Here is a 17,135-nt window from a genome sequence, read left to right as displayed (position 1 = left end):
AGGCAGCAGAACTAAGGCTGCCTGAGAGTACTCCTTCCTGGAGCTTGTAGAATAGCTGCTCTCAATCTGCGGGTCACAGCCCCTTTAAGATCAAATGACCCTTTCCCAGGAGTCTCCTAGGACACCACAAAACACAGCTATTTACATTATGATTCATAACAGTAATACAGCTATGAAGTAGCAACGAAATAATCTTATGGCTGGGGTCACCACAACATGAGGGACTGTATCAAAGGGCCGAAAGGCTGAGAACTACTGTCATAGAAGGAAGCTACCCTCCAGGCCTTGGGAAAAGCAGGGTATGCCATCTCAGGCCTTCCTAGAAGCCTCATGACTGTGCCTGTGGAGCAGTTACAGCCTTCCATGCACGACTCTGGTCTCCTTACCTGAGGGGAAATGCCCAAGACATTGGCAGGTAATGCCCATTCATGCCCTTGCTAGGAAGCAGAGAGGCACTTGGAGCCTGGGTAGGATGCCATTCATATCTGGAAGACCAGGAGAGACAACCACCTCTGTGCCAGCCAGCCCTGGAAGGGCCGAGGGCAATCGGAAGAGGGGTGCCTGCTGTGACCCCTCTCAGACCTTCCTAGAAACCTCATGGTTGTGCAACTTTCCCTGGACCCATGATGTTCTGACAAGGCCCAATCAGCACTTAGGAAGAGAAGGCTTCAGGCTCCTTCCTGACTCAGCCTTCCCCTCCCCCACTGGAGAAGCAGAACATGGGTGCTCAGCCTCTTGTCAGAAATCTCCACTCCAAGCCAGACAGCTGTTTGGCTGATATATTTAGAAAAGTCCTGCTCTCTTCCAAAGTGTGAACTGCACCCATCACATGGAAATGTGATTCACTTCTGAGCTGCTTCCCACCACCTCCAAGCATCCCCATCTCCTCCCTCTGCTCCTCGGCTCCATGTGTGAAGCAGATGCCTGTGGCTGGTAGGAAGCATCCCAGGGCAGTGGCAAATGTCCCTTTTGTGTTTGGAGGTGACAAGGCATTGTTTCCCAAAGCTGTCTCCACTCTGAAAATCTGAAAACCTCATGGCCCTCATTCACACACACACACACACACACACACACACACACACACACACACACGCACGCACGCACGCACGGTGCCCTCCTATGGTCTTCAGAGCCCTGCATTAACTCCCCAGCTAAGCATGAGACCGTTATACAAACAAATATGCCAACTCTTGACTGTACCTACTGCCTACTGACAGCTTTTATTTTTCCTCTAAAATACTTTTTTCATCTTAAAATTATGAGAGATCACATTTTAAAAATTAATTTCCTGCTTCTCTTGAAGAAAGCTGTGGTATTCCCTTCACTCTAGGCCCTGCTCCTTTACCCCATAGTACCTCCCTGGGAACGGTGGACACCTATCATTTTAGGAGGACGGCCCCCGGACCACCTCATCAGACTTCCATGCTCATATGTGTCTCCTGGCTGGCACTGGAGGCTTTGGGGACAGACAGCCCACACATCCTGGCCTTTTATGGCAGCAGGTAATGAGAGGCATAGGGACATGAAGGAGGGCCTGATTTCCTCATGTCTTTTATTTCTCATTCTCTTATGTCCCTCATCCTCCCTCCCTGCTCCTCACGCCCCACTCCTGTGCCCTATATTACTGCATGTGCCATTTTATTCTGGCCCAGCACCAACCTCCCCATCCGTGCCTCATTCCTTGGGGGTAGAGCGGTGTGATGCCTTAGAGTCAGGCCTGGTTTCAGTTTCCTGTCCACTTTCTGCCCTCACACTTTCTTCAGCCTCTTATACATAAGATAGAGGCCAAAAAAAAAAAAATGCAGGGTATCTGTGAGGGTTGGCTTGACATTACCTAGCCCATTGATAGCCAAGGACATTTGCACTTGCCTCAGGGAGGAGATAAGCGAGTCTATTGTCTCTCCTGCAGACCTGAGGGAAACCCTGTCTGTCCTTACCCAGGTTCCAGCTTCTGTACCCAGACTGCCCCTCAGAGAAGCCCATGTGTCTTAGTCACCATTCTGCTGCTGTGAAGAGACACCATAAGCATGGCAACTCTTATGAGAAAAAACATTTAATTGGGGCTGGCTTACAGTTTCAAAAGTTTAGTCCATTATCATCGCGGTAGAGAGTGTGGTGGCAGGTAAGCGTGGTGCTGGAGCAGTAACTAAGAGCTACATCCTGGTTGGTAGGCTCAGAGTTCTACATGCAGATACACAGGCAGCAGGAGGAGATGCTGGCCTGGGATGGGCTTTAGAGACCTCAAAGCCCACCCCAGTGACACACTTTCAACAAGACCACACCTCCTAATCTTTTGCAAGTAGTGCCACTCCCTGATAATTAAGCATTGAAATATAGGAAACTATGGGGGCCTTTGTAATTCAAACCACACCATACTTCTGACTCCTTGTTTCTTTGTGGACACAGGTTTTCTCTGTGTAGCCCTGACTAGCCAAGAACTCTGAGACCAGGCTGTCCTTGAACTCAGAAATATGTCTGCCTCTGCCTCCTGAAAGTATTGGGATTAAAGACATGCACCACCACCATCTGGCTGCCTCTGACTGAGAGCAAAAACCTCCTTGCACGACCAGTTTCATCAGGCTGATGGAGGTTGGTCAGGTCAGCCCCAGAGCCATTCCCAGGTGAGGGAATCTGGACTGTATGGAGGAAGCAAGCTGAGCATTGGCTCGCACACACTGCTTCCTGACAGTGGACGTGATATGACCAGCTGCTCCCAGCTCCTGCCCTGATGTCCCCATGGTACTTTGAACTGTGAACCAAAATGAACCCCTTCTCCCTTAAGTTGCTTTTGCCAGAGTCCTACCTCATTTCCAAATATAGTTACCCACCTACAGACCCCAGTAGACACCTGACAGCATGACCTTCTATATAGCCAGGCCTAGAGGCACCAACCTGTTATTCAGAAGCCAGAGGAGGCAAGAGGATCAGCATTTCAAAGTCTGCCTGGCCTACTTGGTGACAGCCTTCTCGAAACACAAAGTGAAAAGGGCTCTAAGTATCTTAGTGGTTGAGCGCTCACCTAACATGAAGGCTCTTGGTTCTGTCCCTCAGTGCAACACGAAGACACACACACACACACACACACAAAACCAAACCTATGAATTGTTTATTTCTGCAATTTTCTACTTATTGTTGGATTGCTGTTGACCACAGGTCAATGAAACCACAGTGACAATGTAAGCACAGGGAACTGGGAAGTAAAATGTCAGTTAAGAGAAGGCACGGAAGCCACTTGAACAGGTACCATAGTTAGCCTTGCATAGACTCTCAATGTTTCCCTCTGCAGAATGGGTCCAGCGCACCTGACTCACCATGCCAGTGAGGATTACATGGGTAACAGTACACACGCTGACCTCGGTGCCTGCCATGTAAGTGCTCAGCAAGGTTAGTAGTTCTCACCATTTCCGCACCTCTCTAGATGCAGCTAAGAGTTGTTCAGAGCAGTCTCAGTGTGCGCGCGCCCTCTGTCCTCACCCAAGCAAAAGGGACTGCCCACACGTCTGCTTCCACAACCTTTGTTCAGTGTCCTACAAGCCTGCTATTACCTGATGCAGGGAGCTGACGTTAGGGTAGGCTGTATTCTTCTGTCCACCTGCCGGCTCCTCTAGATCAACAACAAAATCTTTTTTTGTACCAGGCTTTTTCTTTTGAGCCACCAAACAGCTCCCACATCATGACACAGTGATTTAATATTAGTTATGAATTCTCGGCCTTGCTTACGCTCGTTTCTGGCTAGCTCTTTTAACTTAACCTGTTTATCTACCTTTTTATCTCTTTTCTCTTTAATCTCTTTATGTACCTTTTGCCTCAGGGCTTTTCCCATTGCTTTCTGTATGTGACTGCTTTTCCTGCTTCTTCTGTTACTGTCTGGCATATCCCTCTCTTTCTCCCTCATTCTCTCCTCCCTTCTCTCATTCCTCTCTGGAACCTAGATTTCTCCTCCTATCTATTCTGCCTGCCAGTGGCCGCCATCCCTCTTCTGCCTAGATAGTGCCTTTTACTAGACCAGTCAGGTGCCTTAGGCAGGCAAGGTGAAACAGCAACCCAGCTTTTCATCAGTAAACAAATCAGCAGAAACAAAAGTAACACACCTCTACACAGTTAATGTAATATTCCACATCGTAAACAAATGTAACACACCTTTACACAGTTAAAGTAATATTCCACATTGTAAACAAATGTAACACACCTCTACACAGTTAAAGTAATATTCCACAGCGTAAACAAATGCAACACATTTTTACATGGTTAAATAATATTCCATAACACTTGTGTTTTTTAAGTGCTTTTAAAAATATTATGTTTTTGTTGATGTGTGTGTGCCACATGTATGCAGGTGGCTGAAGAGGCCAGAAGAGGGTGCCAGATTCACTGACTCTCCCTACTACCCACCCAGCTCTCCACACACCAGAATTGTTTCTAGGCTGCACCTTCAGTACAGCATGTCACCTGAGTGCTCACCAAGCAGGGGTTTTGGCCATTCTCAGCCAGCCATCCTGAGGCAGGAGCAACCGCGATCAGGTGGAGAGAACCTGACACTGTGGCAGGGGCTTTGGGAAGACCCGCAGCTGGCAAAGGACCGTTCCTGCTTGAAGCCTGCACTATCCTGCTCAAGCCTGTGTGTGCGACCTCCTGTCTTGTCAGCTACCAGACATCCTGAGCATCGCTCTGAAGCCAGTCTCTGGGGACTGAGCACCAGCCTACTGCAAGAGACATGGGCGGCATTCAGAGCAGCAGTGTAGGCCCTCCAGGGTTTTGTGCACACCGTTCTCCTGGGACTTCGGGTGGACAGGACAAAGCATAAACGATTCCTGGCCTGAGGTACATTGTCCATGATGGCCAGCCTCACCAATCTGCAGTGCCTCAGTTTCCCACACCCCGAGCTTAACCTCCACATGGCCTTCCTGTCACTGGTGCCTTCTCCTCTTCCAGCTAATTCTCTTCCAGGTCTTAAGTCCCGTATCTCATGGAAGCCCAGCCCTGTACCATCTGGGTTTAACTCCAAGTAATCACATCTGTGAATCTGCATTTTTTTTCTTCAGAGCTTATGCAGCACCATTGAAGGTGCCTGTGAGGCTCGTGCCCCCCTCAGCTGTACAGGGGCTTGCCCTTGCCCCTGCCTTCTAGCTGGGTTTGATGCACCGTAGACAGAACATTCACTAAACAGCGAGGGTTAGGGTGCTGGGAGGAGTGAGTGCCACGGGAAGGAAGAAACTGAGGAATGACTGCCTTGACGCTTGCCAGGCCTTTCCCCATTTAGGAATTGCTCAGCTCTTGTAGGAATTTCACAGGCTGGTGGAATCCTCCAGCGGTGGAATCAGCCCAGTGCCCCAGGCCCTGGCAGTGTCTCCCTCATCCAAACTCTTCTGCTCTTCCTACAGGTCCCGCAGAGCAGAACTCCACAGCTTCCCTTCCATTTGAGTGGTCGCAGTGACTTCCTTATGTTCTTTGTGGTTAGGGAAGTTCTGCAATCCTGGCTCCTACGTTGCACACGCTGTTTGGCCTCTCACTCTCCTCAGGGTTAGTAAAAGTGATCTAGCATTGTATTAGACAGAACCTTAGAGATCATCCAGTAAAGGGGTGTCCAAAGCCAGGTATGGTTGCACACACCTGTAAACCTAGCATTTCCACGGCTGAGATTGTCTTGAATTGAAGGCTAATTTGAGCTAAATAGTAAAATCCAGGCCGGCTGAGGCTTCATAGTCCTTTGCCTCAGAAAAAAAAAAAAGAAAAAAGGTATCGGGGAGCACTGGACAGGTTCTTACTGTTTTCTAAGTAACAAAATCCCTTTTCCAAAAAGTAAGACACTAACTCTAAAACTGACATGCTGAATATTACTTAACTGGACAAAGATGTGTTACATCTGCTTAAGTTTCGGGAAGTTACTTTAACTGTGTAAAGGTGTGTTACTTTTGTTTCTGCTGCATTTATTTACTGATGTAAAGATGTGTTACATCTGCTTAAGTTTCGGGAAGTTACTTTAACTGTGTAAAGGTGTGTTACTTTTGTTTCTGCTGCATTTATTTACTGATGAAAAGCTGGGTTGCCTTTGTTTCACCTTGCCTGCCTAAGGCACCTGACTGGTCTAATAAAGAGCTGAATGGCCAATAGCTAGGCAGAGAAAGGATAGGCCAGGCTGGAGACAGAGAATAAATAGGAGGAGAACTCTAGGCTCCAGAGGAAACGGAGAGGGAGGAATGAGAGGAAAGAGGAGAGAACAAGGGGCAAGCCTGGGGTGAGAAATCAGGCAGACACCAGCCAGCCAGCCATAGAGAAGCAGTGAAATAAGACACAGAAGTAAGGAAGGTGAAAATCCCCAAGGAAAAGGTGGATAAAGAGAAACAGGTTAATTTAAGTTAAAGGAGCTAGCCAGAAACGAGCTGAGCATTCATAACTAACATTAAGTATCTGTGTCATGATTTGAGAGCTGGTTGGTAGCCCCAGAGAAAAATCCTGATACACTAGGTATTTATACACTAGGGAAAAACTAGGTATTTCCACCCACCAGGGTACCCCCAGAAACCCAAATTGAAAACCCCTGATCAGGTCAAATGGAACTTTGTGGATAAAGAGATGGCAGCCAAGGGACCTGGTTTCTACCAGGAAAGGTTCTCGGCCCACATCTTTCCCGACATGAAATTCACTATTGGACCGCAATGACCTTTATGTTTAGAGCTACTCTGCTAATTGGTTGATTTATTTTAAGATTCATTTAATTTATTATGTATACAGTTTTGTCTGCATGTATGCCTGTAGGCCAGAAGAGTGCACCAGATCTCATTACAGATGGTTGTGAGCCATCATGTGGTTGCTGGGAATTGAACTCAGAACCTCTGGAAGAGCAGTTAGTGTTTTTAACCACTGAGCCATCTCTCCAGCCCCTAATTGGTTGATTTAAAGATGGAGGGCTCACTGTCTTACCAGGTGGGTCTTGACCGCATGAACACAATCCTCTTGCTTCAACCTCTGGCACAGTGGAGACCTCAGATGGCGCCACCATGTCTGACTCAAGGATGTATTTTTATGAGTGTATTCCAGTCTCATTGGTGGCTGTGTGGTTCTTTTTTTTTTTTTCTTTATGATATTTGTTACTTCAAATGCCAAAAATCTCAAGGAGAAGTTGGCAAAAGGATTTGTACAAACATGTTCTGCAGATCTCCAAATCTTGAAACTAAGATGGTCATCACATTTTCCTCAAACATTCCCACATAGGGCCGTGGAGCCAGGCCCATCTTTTTCGTGTTATTTACTCGTTTATTTCTTTTGGAGTGCAGTTGGAGCACAAACAGTGCGATTGCAAGAGAGATCCAGCTGGAGTGAGCAATGGCAGTGCCCTTTGTGCTGGGACTCATTAAGCCTCCCTGCCCCAGGGATCTGGGAGGCCCATGGAACAAATTCCCTTCTTGGGATTGTTAACATAATCCTCTTTGGAGGGTTGAAGGTCCTGCTAGTGGCCAGGGCAGGGGGCCTGGTGGGCTCTGCAGGAGCACATTCTCCGGCACCAGGATCGGGCCTCTTCTCATTTTCCCATGAACCATGGCTCCTCTGCCTTCCCCACCCACAATCTCCAACTGACTCCTACACCCCACAGCAGGGTGAGGAGTGACTCTGGGGAGCAGGATCAACAGTGTGCCGGACAGCACTTCCTGGCTGCTCTTTCCACCTGTCTCCTTAAGCGCATCAGTCAGTATTGTATGTGTGTATGTATGGGTGTGTGTGTATGTATGTATGGGTGTATGTATGTATGTGTGTGTGTATGTATGTGTGTATGTATGTATGTTGACTTGAGTGTGCCGTGTATGTGCCGTGTGTGTGTGCATGTGTGTGTGTATGTATGTATGTATGTATGTGTATGTATGTGTGTATGCATGTATGTATATGTGTGTATGTATGTATATTGACTTGAGTGTACTGTGTATGTTAGTGTGTGTGTATGTGCATGTGTGTGTTGAATGGAGTGTTCTAGGTATGTATGTATGCATGTTTTATGTATGTATATGTATGTTGTAGAGTGTTCCAGGTATGTGTGTATGTATGTATGCATTCATGCATATATGTATATTGAGTGGAGTGTGTCAGGTATGTATGTATGTATGCATGTATGCATGTATGTGTGTGTGTTGCATAGAGTGTTCCATGTATGTATGTATGTTTGTATGTGTGTTGAGTACAGTTCATGTACATATGTATGTTGAGTAGAGTGTTCCAGGTATTGTATGTATGTATGTATGTATGTGTGTGTGTGTGTGTTAAGTAGAGTGTTCCATGTATGTATGTATGTATGTATGTATGTTTGTGTATTGAGTGTTCTGTGTATGTATGTATGTTTGTATGTGTATTGAGTAGAGTATTCCAGGTATGTATGTATGTTTGTATGTGTGTGTTGAGTAGAGTGCTCCAGGTATGTATGTATGTATGTATGTATGTATGTATGTTTGTATGTGTATTGAGTAGAGTGCTCCAGGTATGTATGTATGTATGTATGTATGTATGTTTGTATGTGTATTGAGTAGAGTGCTCCAGGTATGTATGTATGTATGTATGTATGTATGTATGTATGTATGTTTGTATGTGTATTGAGTAGAGTGCTCCAGGTATGTATGTATGTATGTATGTATGTATGTTTGTATGTGTATTGAGTAGAGTGCTCCAGGTATGTATGTATGTATGTATGTATGTATGTATGTATGTATGTATGTGTGTTGAAAGAGTGTCCCAGGCACTGTGCAGTCCCTCTTATCTTGTCCATGGGAGTGGCAGTATTATGATCACCATTGCACACATGTACCATTTCACAGGGGCTTGAACCAGTTTTAATTCACTTAATGTTTGTGTACATTGCTTCATCTAGTACTAAAAACAATTAACTTGGGGCTGTAGAAATGGCTCAGTGGTTAAGAGCACTGGCTGCTTTTGCAAAGGACCTGGGTTTGGTTCCAGCTCCCATGTGATAGTTCACAACTGTCTGTAACTAGTTCCAGAGGATTTGGTATCCTCTTCTTGCCTCTATGGGCATCAGTTGTGTGTGCACACACGCACACACACACACACACACACATGCAGGCACACACTCATACAAAGATAAAGATAAAATAAATCTTTAAAAACAATAATGAATTCTCTTTTCCCCCCTTATTTATCTAGGGTCTCACTGTGTAATAGCTGAGGCTGGCCTTGAACTCAGGCTCTTTCTGCCTCAGCCTCCCAAAAGATATAAGAGGCTGAGATTACAGGCAGTGCCACCATCTCCAGCTCATAACTAATTCTTACTGAATATTTATTATCTCCTAAGATCTTCATGTGAATAAATGTTTTTTATCATCACAACAACCATATGAATTTGGTTATTATCAGCACCAACCAATTTTGCATATGAGGAAACCGAGGCAGGTTGGCCACTTTGCTCTTAGTTTTATCTTCACTTGGGGTGTGATGTCTGTCTTCTACATGTCAGGGAAGCAGTGTGGCATAGTAACTAAACCGCGGACTTTGAAGGTCTGGGAGTGTAGCTCCGTAGTGGCTCAGCATCCCCAAGGTCTTGAGTTTGAGTCCAGCACCAAAGAGCAAAAGCAGACATGAACTCTGAAGTCAGGCCTACCTGAGCTCCAATGCCAGCCTCATCATAGGCAGGCTGTATGGGTGTGGGCAAGCATGTTAGCTGTCTCTTGCCCCCAGCACATTAGCTCAGCACAACCTATTATCTCAGGAAATCTGAGAGCAGTTCAGTTGAGGGAGGGAGTCTCACAAGGTTATGGTTATCTCAGAGCTCCACTGGGAAACTAACTCCAAGCTATGTCACGAGGACATCTCTCCACAAGCGGGCCTCATGATATGGCAGCTGCCTTCCCCAACTGAATAGCCCAAGAGAACACACACATAGCAAGATCCCGTCTCAAACGAGCACAAAGACTAGGAGGTCAGAAGATTAGGCTCCCAGGGGCTGCCCACAAGTTCACTTCAGCTTCTAGACTTCCTTTCCTTTGTATGTAAGATGGGGTCTTAATGCCCACCACTCAGAGTTGATCTAAGGCCTGAGTGAGACAATGCCATGAAGTTGGAACAGTCTACAAACACTGAACACTCAGTGAAGGCCAGTCGTGTCACACAGGCTAGAAGCTACTTGGGCATGGACACTGTCTTTCTTGATACAGCCTCTCCCTTCACTGCCTGCCTAGCTCAAAGCCTGGCATTTCCTTTCCCTCCACTGTCACCAAGTACCAGCAGTGTCAAGCTGTGAGTGGGGAAAAATGAGACTTTGCCTGCTTTCACAGAGCATGCTTGATTCACAGTCATGACATGCTGTGGAGACATCAGGGATGTCTTTAGGAGCAAGCACATCCAGAACACAGGGTCTGGAGTACCCAGAGGCACTGGCCGCTGCCGCCACCAACCTGCCCTGCTGACATGGTCTAGCAACACAAGCAACCACAGGTTTCCCATCACTGTCTTCCCACTCTGCTCCTCTGGGTCTGAGATTGCCAGATTTCCCCCAAACACTTCTTTGTCGTTCCCAGAGAGGCTGACCCAAAGGCAAACTTAAGTTCCAGAATTTTCAGCCACCTCCCTGTAGCCAACAGTAACTGTGACTCCATGAGGCTTGTCATCAAGGAATAATGTGCTCCTTTTGGGGATGCTTGGTGGCACTGACCACTGCTTGGTATTCAGGAGAGAGGAGCAGAGGACCATTGACAAGCTGTGGACCAGGAAGGGATGGAGCACCGCAGAGGAGCAGTGGGCTGTCCTACCTCCAGATCTGAGCTTGAATCGGGGTTCAGGTCTTGCCTCATTTTTTATTGCTCATGAACAGTCTTATCTGCCCATGGGGTGAATTCCCCATTACCCTGCCAGATACAAGCAACCTCTAAAAACTTAAAAGAAACATTTACTGGGCTGGAAGATAGCTCAGAGGCTAAGAACACTGGCTACCCTTACAGAGGACCTGAGTTTGGTACCCACCATGCAAATGGCAGCTGACAGCACTCTGTACTCCAACTCCAGGGGATCCAATATCCAATGCCCTCTGCTGACCTCCATCAGCACCAGGTACCCACATGATGCATGTGCACGTATGCAGACAAAACACTCATATACATAAAATAAAAATAAAAATTTAAAAAGAAGCATTTTCCTACTTGCAAGTTAATTAACTGGAGTACTTTGTTATAGTGATGGCAAGTTGGCAAACACAGGAGACGTTCCAGGAAACCCAGCCTAAGTGGGCACCCCAGCTCTCCCAAATAACTGTAAAGTTCTGAGTCCCTGTTTTCAATCTGTTCTGCTAAAATAACTCAAGTGATGGCTGTGCCTGCAGCTTAACCTCAGCTGATAATATTGTGGTGTGCTGACCCCATCACTCATGACAGAAAATAGCTCTTAACAAAACATAGGAAAAACATAATCCTAAAATAAAAGGACGTTTTGTGAATTTTATTAAATCAGTCCTGTGGAAGCCCATTTCCCTTCTCTTGCTTTATTGTGTTGGAAACTTCAAATGAAGGAAGAGACAAGTTCCTAAGAGAAAGAACACAGGAAGAAATAAAGAACAGCCTTGAACTGGGGCAAGAGAACGCTGAGAGGGATGGGTTTCCACTGACTGCATGTTAATCTCGGCACCAGGAGGGCTGTCAGCCTGACACCACTGTGTGCAGAGTCCAGTTCAGACGCCACAGATAATGGGCTATTGGTTCTTTACCCTGGCCCAGGCTGGGAGTAATGGAAACTCTCGATGAGTCTGGGTGTCTGTCTCGAAAACATAGTCTGTGTGATTGGTAGTAAATGTGTGTGTGTGTATTTGTGTGTATTCATGTGTGTCTGTGTGTTTCTGTGTATCTGTGTGTCTGTGTGTATCTGTGTGAGTATGTGAGTGTATCTGTGTGTCCATGTGTGTATTCATGTGTGTCTGTGTGTTTCTGTGTATCTGTGCGTGTTTGTGTGTATCTGTGTGAGTATGTGAGTGTATCCATGTGTCCATGTGTGTATTCATGTGTGTGTTTCTGTGTGTCTGTGTGTCTGTGCGTGTTTGTGTGTATCTGTGTGAGTATGTGAGTGTATCTGTGTGTGCATCAGTGTGCATATGTGCGTGCGTGTATGTGTGCATATTTGTGTGTTACAATACTTACAGACGCAGAATGTGTGTGTGTTTGACTGTGTGTATGTGTGTATCTGTGTGTAAATCAGTGTATGTGTGTGTACATGTGTTTATCCATGTGTATATGTGTGCATATGTATGTATCTGTGTGTAGTGTGTGTATTCATGTGTGTCTGTATGCATGTGTGTATGTGTGTATCTGTGTGTGCATCTGTATCTGTGTGTGCATGTGTATATCCATGTGTGTATGTGCACATATGTGTGTCCGTCTGTCTGTCTGTCTGTCGGTCGGTCTGTGTGTTTTGCTGGGGAGAAAACATGTGGCCATTACTTACACTCCTGGGTTAGATTTTTAAATGGAAACATAGGACTCAAAGAAAACAGCTGAGAGGAGAGAGAGGGGAGCTGGGGAAGGAGTCATCTGAGGGGGTGCAGCAAAGCCACTGTGGTGTGATGGGGCTTGTTAGGAAGTCTTGCTTGACGTTTGGGACTGAGGAATGTCTCCAGCCACCCTTGCTCTGCGGGCTGTATTAGTGCTGTGGAGGCATCAGTGCTTGGGGCCTGCCTGAGGAAGGCACCAGGTTCAAGGTAGGTGGGGAAGAAGGATGAGAAGGGGTGGGGTTGACAGTCTGAGAGGGCCTGAAGTCACAGCTAGGAACTCAGTGGTGTGAGATGGTTTCCACCTCCCTCTGTAGTTTATGATAGGGGTGCAGAGATGGCTCAGCTGTTAAAGTCTAGGCTCACACCAAAATTTCAATGTACACAAAAACAGAGAGAATGACATCCTTCTGAAGTCCCCTCACCCAGTGACACTGGCCATCAGGTCAGTGATGTCTGGAGCAGTCTTAGCCTCTGACCGTTGCCTCAGATCCCCCCCCGTCTGCATGTATGGCTGAATGAGACTGTGGGGCATTGTCTAGTTCCTGTCCCTTTCCCTCTGTTCAAGAGCACTTAGGGGACTGACTCACAACCCCTAAGAGAGCATGCAGGATTCCAATGGGAGCTAACGAAAGAGAGGGAATCCCTGTAGTTGGCCAGGGCTGTAAACAAATGAGGTTGTGTGGCCAAGAACACAAAACCTTCATATCCCACACTTCAGGAGCCCAGATGTCTGTGATCAAATGCTAACACTGATGTAGGATAACGTTCTTGTTCACTGTAAAGATTTGCCACTCATATTGGTTTAATAAAATGCTGATTGGCCAGTAGCCAGGTAGGAAGTAGAGGCATGACTACCAGACAAAGAGAATTCTGGGAAGAGGAAAGGCAGAGAAGCAGTCGCCAGCCAGATGCAGAGGAAGCAAGATGAGAATGCCTTACTGAGAAAATGTACCAAGTCACGTGGCTAAACATAGATAAGAATTATGGATTAGTTTAAGCTGTAAGAGTGTGTTAGTAATAAGCCTAGGCCAAACCATTTATAATTAATATATGCCTCTGTGTGTTTATTTGGAACTGAACGATTGCAGGATTGGGTGGGACAGAAACCGCTGTCCACAGACACAGTGGGCAGAATCCGCCCTGGCCCTCTCTCCATGGCTTGCAGAGACCATCTTCTTCCTGTCCCTTCATTTCCTCTAATGGCCTCATTTTAACTTGATTATCTCTAGAAAGACCCTCCCTTTGAAGCATGTCCTGTTCCACAGCACTGGGGGTGAAGACTACGTGTGGGAAACTTCGATTTGAGGAGAAGGGAAGACACACTGAGAAACACAACACCCTCCAGTGGGTTCCCACAGGTGGGCAGTGGGCCGAAGAGAAAGGTCTGTGGAGTGAGGAGAGACAGAGGGAGGCTAGCCAGCTCCTTCCTAGCAGGCACCCATGTTCCAGGGTTGGCACATCTAAGAGAGTAGGTCCACAAGGGCCTCTGGACAGCTGTCACTGGACATCTTAGTCCCAGGGGTTAACCCTTAAAGGACTGGAGGTGAATAATTTATCCAGCCTCTATTAATGGATCAAAATTATTTTGGAAAATTGGAGAAGTAAAAAAAAAATGATACTTCTGCATCCCTTCAGTAAATTAACAGAGTTATACTCACCAAACCTAAGGTGGGAAAGCTGCATGTTTACACCCAGCCTGGGCCCCATTTGACCCTTGACACCCCAAAGGTAAAACCAAGGAATCTGGCATTCCAGAGGACTCAGTCTGGATCACTTGGGGTTCACCCTGACCCCTATGTAATATGTTGTGCCACCGAGGTCCTCACACTGACAGGCAGGTCAGCAGTCTAGAATCCTTGTTTCACTAGGCCCCTTTCCCGGTGGCTTCCTCAGACGTCCCCAGAGAAGCTGATACTCATTCTGGCCCACGAGCGGCCTGCTGTGAGCTGCATTTCACTGCACACCAAACAGCTGGCTCCTGGGGCCTTGTGTTGTGTCGTCCTTGCATTTCAGCCATTCCAACAATGTTCTTTTAGCATGTCCCCACCAATTTTATAGGACATCTTTGCTCTTTTCCTGAGGAAGCATTCCAAATTCACCTTGTCCTTTTCCAGATCTGGGAAAGCAATTCATCAAAGGAGTCCTGGTTGTCTGTTGCATTTTCAGTAGTTTAACAGAGGGGGGGGAGGGAGGGAGGGAGTGATGGAGGGAGGAAGGGAGGGAGGGATGGAGGGGGGAAGGAGGAGGAGGAGAAGAGAAAAAAGCAAGGAAGAAAGGAGGGAAGGAGGAAGGGAGGGGAGGGAGGGAGGGAAGGAAGGAAGGATGGAAGGAAGGAAGGATGGAAGGAAGGATGGAAGGATTTAAGGAGTAATGATGTGTTGTGAGAAAAACCACCACAGAATGGATGTTTCTTTTAATGGGATTTCATATTTCTCACACACTGAAGAAATTCCTGTATGCAGAAACAGCTGAGATCTTACTTCTCAAATCCATCTCCAGAATTCTTTAATGCATTCCTTTCTGAGTCACCTGTCGAGCTGGGGTTTGTTCTCTGAAACTAACTCTTACCCACAGAGCGTCTGAGACCAAGATGGTGCCAAGCAACCGCTGCTCAGGGAAATGAGATGGTGACATTGTATCTTCCCCCGGCTGGATGTGAGGACATCAGTGACATGCTAGCAGCGGGAGACCTCATCCTGGTCCTTCACATCACACAATAACAATAGGATGATCACCTGTGGTCGGTTAGAATGAAGACAAGTCTTCAGGGGACATGGCTGTCACAGCCTATTGTGAATGAAGAAGAAATACAAAGCTTGGGTGTAAGCTGGCTGCTTCCAGCAACACAGAATGCCTGAAGTAGTTAAGAGCTCTGGATTTTTCTTAAAAAAATAGATTTTAAAAAGCAGGTTGGGGAAATAGCTTTATTGAGTTATAATTCATACACATAAACTGTCCATACTTAAAGTGGACAGCTTGATCAATTTTGACATGTTTTATACAATTGCTCCTCAATACCCATGGAGTTTTAATTCCAAAATCCTCTGTGGATACCCAAATCTATAGGTGCTCAGGTCCCCTGTATAAGTGGGGAAATATTTACATATGAACTATGAATAGCCAGCCTCCTGTATACTTTAAACAATAATACAAATGCTACAGAAACAATGGTAAACTATTGTCTAGGAAGGAATGGCATTGAAAATCTACATGTTGGGACAGATATAATTGAATTATTAAAAGCTGTACACATAGGGATTCCATTATTACATTTCCACACATACATATAATGTCCTCTGATCATACTTACCCTCCCTACTTCCCTTTCTTATTCCCCATCCCCCCACCTTTCCACATCCCTAAATGCTTTTACTGTCATGTCCTAGTATTGCGCCCACCTAGATTCCACATTAGACAGCAAACATCTGAAACTTGTCTGTCTGCATCTGAGTTATTTCATTAACGATGATGATCTCCAGCTCCAACCCTTTTCCTGCAAACAACATAATTCCATTCTCTTTTATGATCGCATAAAACTTCATTGTGTATATATAACACATTTTCTTTGTCTGTTCTTCTATTGGTGGGCACCTAGGCAGATTCTACATTCTGGCTATTGTGGATAGTGCTATCATGGACATGAATATGCTGCTGTTCCTATAGTAAACTGATGTTGCTTCCTTGGGACATAAACACAGGGGTAATACAGCTGGAATATGGATCATACACTGCGGCTGGACTAATTTACATGTTCACCTGCAGCCGGGGCTCCTTTTCACCCAGTTCCTCATCAGCGTTTGTTGTTTGTTCACTCTTTCTGCTTCCTTCCTTCCTTCCTTCCTTCCTTCCTTCCTTCCTTCCTTCCTTCCTCTCTTCTTTCATTTCTTCCTTCCTTCTTCCCTTCCTTTTTTATAATAGCCATCCTGACTCAGGAGAGATGGAATTAGTTTTTAATCACATTTAATTATTTTATTTTAGTATGTGTGTAATTTGCCTGCATGTATGTCTGTGCATCACATACATGCTTGGTGTCCAAGGAGGCCTGCAGGGGGCATTGGATCCCCTAGAACTGGAGTGATAAATGAATTTGAGCTACCAAGTGTTGGGAATTGAACCCAGGTCCTCTGGAAGAGCAGCCAGTGTGCTCTTACCTGCTGTGCCATCTCTCCACCTGATCTTAATGCATTTTATGTACATTTCACTGACAGCTAAGATTTTGATATATATTTATTAACTTTTCTTTCAGTGAGATAAAGTCTCACTATGTAGCCCGGGCTGGCCTTGACTTCCTTCAGTAGATCAGGTTGGCCTCGGACTCACAGGGATCTTCCTGCCTCTGATCCTCAACATCTGGAATTAGAGGTATGAGCAAACACATCTGGCTATTTCAATTTTTAAAGAAACATTTAGTGGAGCCTGGCAGTGGTGGCACATACCTTTAATTCCAGCACTTGGGAGCCAGGTGCAGGCGAATTTCTGTGAGTTTGAGACTAGACTGGTCTACAGAGTAAGTTCTAAGACAGCCTCCAAAGGCACAGAAAAACCCTGTCTCAACCCCCCCCCAAAACTTTAAATTTCACAGATTCAACATTTATAGAAAATATTTTGTTGTTTTTTATTACACTTACTTTTTATTGGGGAGAGGATTGCACACATATTATGTAGC

At 46.0% G+C, this 17,135-nt stretch overlaps 1 long non-coding RNA gene across 2 annotated transcripts; it reads left to right on the top strand.

Moving 5' to 3' along the window:
- Positions 1-1,107: 1,107 nt before the first annotated feature.
- On the top strand, positions 1,108-16,884 carry LOC121141955. 2 transcript variants are annotated; one of them, XR_005878940.1, is made up of 4 exons: positions 1,108-3,368; positions 4,337-5,520; positions 13,699-13,827; positions 15,044-16,884. It is a non-coding gene; the product is annotated as an uncharacterized LOC121141955 (long non-coding RNA). The 2 variants fall into 2 exon arrangements; XR_005878939.1 differs by having other exon boundaries at positions 1,108-3,384.
- Positions 16,885-17,135: the final 251 nt, after the last annotated feature.

Source organism: Mesocricetus auratus, unplaced genomic scaffold, assembly GCF_017639785.1.
Source record: "Mesocricetus auratus isolate SY011 unplaced genomic scaffold, BCM_Maur_2.0 Super-Scaffold_100008, whole genome shotgun sequence".
Classification (NCBI taxonomy): Eukaryota; Metazoa; Chordata; class Mammalia; order Rodentia; family Cricetidae; genus Mesocricetus; species Mesocricetus auratus.
The sequence above is the reverse complement of the archived record's forward strand: the minus strand, read 5'-3'. Positions and strand labels throughout refer to the sequence as shown.